Source organism: Osmia lignaria, unplaced genomic scaffold (genome assembly GCF_051020975.1).
Source record: "Osmia lignaria lignaria isolate PbOS001 unplaced genomic scaffold, iyOsmLign1 scaffold0041, whole genome shotgun sequence".
NCBI lineage: Eukaryota > Metazoa > Arthropoda > Insecta > Hymenoptera > Megachilidae > Osmia > Osmia lignaria.
This window is the reverse complement of record NW_027478182.1, coordinates 267,501-272,500: the sequence shown is the minus strand read 5'-3', so window position 1 is coordinate 272,500 and position 5,000 is coordinate 267,501. Positions and strand designations below refer to the sequence as shown.

Sequence of the window (5,000 nt, the reverse complement as noted above, 5' to 3'; positions counted from 1 at the left end):
TTCTTATAAATTCGATTTAGCCATATTTAACAGTTTTGTTGTTGCTTTTTAACTGAGAGCTTTAGGACACCTCATTTACATAGGATTTCTCTTAGGGCTTAGGATCGACTGACTCGTGTGCAACGGCTGTTCACACGAAACCCTTCTCCACGTCAGTCCTCCAGGGCCTCGCTGGAGTATTTGCTACTACCACCAAGATCTGCACCGACGGCGGCTCCAGGCAGGCTCACGCCCAGACCCTTCTGCGCACACCGCCGCGACCCTCCTACTCGTCAGGGCTTCATGGAGGACCAAATTTTGTCCAGCCCCACTTGCCACTGACGGCGGAGTATAGGCGCGACGCTTCAGCGCCATCCATTTTCAGGGCTAGTTGCTTCGGCAGGTGAGTTGTTACACACTCCTTAGCGGATTCCGACTTCCATGGCCACCGTCCTGCTGTCTTAAGCAACCAACGCCTTTCATGGTATCCCATAAGCGTCGACTTAGGCGCCTTAACTCTGCGTTTGGTTCATCCCACAGCGCCAGTTCTGCTTACCAAAATTGGCCCACTTGGCACTCTGATCCAATAATAAAATCTCATGGCTTCATTTGATGCAAGCAAGCCAGAGATCTCACCCATTTAAAGTTTGAGAATAGGTTGAGGTCGTTTCGGCCCCAAGGCCTCTAATCATTCGCTTTACCAGATGAGACTCGCAATAACGTTCGAGCGAGTGCCAGCTATCCTGAGGGAAACTTCGGAGGGAACCAGCTACTAGATGGTTCGATTAGTCTTTCGCCCCTATACCCAGTTCCGACGATCGATTTGCACGTCAGAATCGCTACGGACCTCCATCAGGGTTTCCCCTGACTTCGTCCTGACCAGGCATAGTTCACCATCTTTCGGGTCCCAACGTGTACGCTCTAGGTGCGCCTCTTCTCGCAATGAGAACGAGACGCCCCGGGAGTGCGAGGCCTAATCGTAACGAGGCCCATCCTCCCTAGGTCGACGCAGAGGACGACATTCACTTTCATTTCGCTTTTAGGTTTATTTATATCCCAATGACTTGCGCACATGTTAGACTCCTTGGTCCGTGTTTCAAGACGGGTCCTGAGAGTACCCAAAGCAATAGCGTCGCCGACCGGTAATTCAAAGCTTGGCCAGTCCAAGGACTCCTCCTGCTAACAGCTGGCCAGACCCGGGGACGGCGCATAGTCCGTACATCCGGGTAATTATAACTGAACCTAGCTTGCGGCGGTCCTGACGCACACACATTCGAAAATGGATTGGTTGCGGCCTGATACCGTCTGAGTACCGTCGCGCAGTCGGCCAGGCAACCGAGGGTCTGTCACGAACACCGTTAAGGTGACGGACAGGCTCCGCCTCGGACCGTAGACCGACACGCAACGGGTCGCGACGTTCTACTAGGGGAGAAGTGCACGACTACCTCGCCGGAACATTCGCCGAAGGTGGTGTGCCCTCGCTAATGGAACCCGAAGGTCCATCCGGGGCATCGCGCACCAACGGGAGCCAGCGTTGTTGACGATGAATCTCCCCATTCGATCTTTTGGGTTTCTCAGGTTTACCCCTGAACGGTTTCACGTACTCTTGAACTCTCTCTTCAAAGTTCTTTTCAACTTTCCCTCACGGTACTTGTTCGCTATCGGTCTCGTGGTCGTATTTAGCCTTAGATGGAGTTTACCACCCACTTAGGGCTGCACTCTCAAGCAACCCGACTCTAAGGAGAGATCCTCCCGAAACGCGTACCGGTCACTACGGGCCTGGCACCCTCTATGGGTAAATGGCCCCATTCAAGATGGACTTGGACGCAATTCGATGTCTCGGGATAAACGGATCCTCCTGAACACTACATTTCCCAGCGGCGGTACCGCGGGATTCAGTGCTGGGCTCATTCCTGTTCGCTCGCCGCTACTAAGGAAATCCTAGTTAGTTTCTTTTCCTCCGCTTAATAATATGCTTAAATTCAGCGGGTAATCTCGCCTACTCTGAGGTCGTCAATTTCTTTGGTTTCATCGAAAGGTGAATAATGATGCTCGATGCAAAAAAAAAAAAAATAAACGAAAAGAAGCAAAAAAGCAAACACGTAGAGAAACTGTGCGTGAATCAACCTTTCGCATATTCAATTTTTCCTCCTCTCTCGTTTCAAAATGTTTGTATTTATCGTTCGATGAAACGAGCACAAGAGGGAAAAAAAAGTTGAGACACGACGTTCCCATAATTTTCGTGTTATTTCCTTTTTGCTTCAAACATTTTGCGGACTGCAGCTTCGTCGTATTGCTTTTATCAATTTTTAACAATTTCAAAGCGAAGACAACTCGCAAGACGATCCATTTCGTCTCGGTTCAATTTTAACGTCCGTCCGTATTATTTTTTGTTCCACAAGAGATTTCGAATAGGTTTCTTTATTTATCATCCCTTCTTTTCGAGCGCCACGGAAGCAAGAGGAAAAGCAAGAGCGAGAGAACATTTCGCGTATACTTCATTTAACAATTTTAACCAACACGCGATGTACTCCACACACCTCTTAGATTTAACAACTGCTTTTCTCTTCTTCTCCCCTTAGCGCAAGGGTAAACCCCATTTGTCTCTTCTTTGGAACGCAACAAAACTTTCGAGGACTGGACGACCGAGCGATGGTCGCGCGGTCTTCGCTTATCTTTAACAAACGAAGTAGTCCGTATGTATTCTAAATGTTGAAGCCTCCTAGAGCTTTAAGCCATGCGAGACATTGAAATGCTGTTTTAACGGGAGCATGCATAATTGCTGCAAACATACTTTTATCACAAGTTCTAGCCACGCCACGGAGGCTTCGAAGTTCCTTCACCATTCGCTTTCCTCTCTTTTGTTACACAGTTTTAGACTACGATCAGGGGTACCGAAACGCTGTATTGATTGTAAACAACCATTTTTATCTTGGAGCGGAGCGTTCCTTTACTCGTTAGATTTGTCTTGTCGCGTGTGTATTCGCTTTTTCGACGCTTTTTAACCATTTAACTTGTTTAGCGAAGCTAAACGCACAGACAGACAAAAAAAAAGGAACAGCATCGCGCGTCAAACAGCGACGACCCATCTGAAGCGATCTTTCATTTATACACCGTTTGTAAACAGAGAGATGTATAAAGCGCGGGGAATCATTCGAAACCCTGGGGCTATTCGAGCTTGCATTTCAGCAAATTATCATCTCAAACATTTCACTCGTTTGCTTTTTCTAAATTTATAGGAGAGCTTCTTTCGTTTATTTTTGACACACCTTTCGTAAATATCGTTTCTGGCAACGTCGGGAGCGTGGATTTCTACAAGTGAACAATCGCGCCGATCCGATAACTTCCAGCAGGATGGAGAATCTTTATAGATTATCTTCCGAGAACTCGGTGCTTTCACGGGCGGTCGTTTATAAATTTTAACGAACGACTCGCGCGCCGTGACGCACTTGCGCTAGTTCGAAGAGATATTTCGAAATTTGTTTCTCTCCTTTAACGGCCTGCATTTAGTGTATCGGTTGCGATTTTCGTCACATCGTTTCCACGACAAACGCCGACGAACTGCCCAACTATCGCTCGTACGTTGCGACTCTTTCTTTGTTTATCGTTCATTCATTCTTTCAATTTCGTTCGATAATCCCGCTCCGAAACGTTCTACTTTCGTTGAACGACGGCGAGATGTTTAGAAAGAAATGAATTACTCTTTTTTCGAGAAGCAAACGCAAGCAGTCTTTTGTTAAGAAAACGACCCTCAGCCAGGCGTGGTCCAGGAATTGTATCCGTGGACCGCAATGTGCGTTCGAAATGTCGATGTTCATGTGTCCTGCAGTTCACACGTTGACGCGCAATTAGCTGCGTTCTTCATCGACCCACGAGCCAAGTGATCCACCGTTCAGGGTAATCGTAAAATTTTGTATTTCAAACTCTTTAGATCTTTAGAGTGTTATTTTCATTATTAACACGCATCACATTCGATACCCACATCACTCTCCCACCCGGCGCGTGCGGGAGAGCGAATTCGGGCGTCGCCAACGTATTTGTTTGTTTGTTCGATCGTTGACGACACGATCGCGTCCAAGGACGGAAACCGTCGGAGAAACGCCCAGTGGCACGCTCCTCTCGACGGTCGGGCGTAAAGTACATTTAAAAACCTTGAAAAGTACGAACGCACACAAGGAATGCGAGCGCGCGTCCTGTCGCTGAATCGTGGGTTGCGAGATTCGAACAGACACACGGCCGGCGACGATCGGTCTAACTAATGGACACATAGTTTTTCAAAGACTCGCTATCGTCGCTTCTCAGCCGGTCCGTAAACAACACACATCGATCAGGCGGACGCACGAATCTTACCACGGTGCGTGTTTCGTAGATTCCAGGTTACCCGCAAGTACCTCTCTCTCCCTCTCGAAAGAGGAATCTCGATCCGTCCTTTTTGGACAATGGAGAAATCTTTTTATCGCAACACGGATGGCAAAGAAACAACCAAAGCGTAGGAGCGTGGGGACGAGAGCGACGAAAAGAACGTCGCGAAAACAAAGTTTCGACGGTTGCTCGTTCTAATACATCGTAGTTTCAACTCTCTCAGTTTTAACCACTCCTAGACGCTTCGTAAACTTTTAACAATTCTTCGCCTCCGCGAGTTTCATTTCGAATAGAGCGAACGCAACACGGACCAAAAAAACTCCGGTGATGCCAGATCATTTAGCAAAGATCAGACGACGGGTCATCTGTATTCCTTTTCTCTCTTTTTTATATCTTTCCATTTAACTAGGGTGTCGCAACGACGGGTACATTTATATATTTATATATATTGTATTTCAATTTTAATGATCCTTCACTTTCGGTTTGTAATAATATGATCCTTCTTTCATTTCGATCCTTCATATTGTAGGTTAACCAACAGAAGTTTGTTTTTTTACGACTTGTATTTTTGTGGTTTGTTTGTTTGTTTCTTACGACTTGTTTGTACCCGATCAAGTAGACGACGACCCATAAGTATAAGTTAGAGAGATAAAGGTCGA

General features: G+C 46.9%; 1 non-coding gene and 1 pseudogene across 1 annotated transcript; both read right to left on the bottom strand.

Moving 5' to 3' along the window:
* Positions 1-1,992, bottom strand: part of LOC143306936 (large subunit ribosomal RNA) — a 4,449-nt pseudogene extending 2,457 nt beyond the window's left edge.
* Positions 1,993-3,724: 1,732 nt separating this feature from the next.
* Positions 3,725-3,879, bottom strand: LOC143306960 (5.8S ribosomal RNA). Its single transcript, XR_013064219.1, has one exon. It is a non-coding gene; the product is annotated as a 5.8S ribosomal RNA (ribosomal RNA).
* Positions 3,880-5,000: the final 1,121 nt, after the last annotated feature.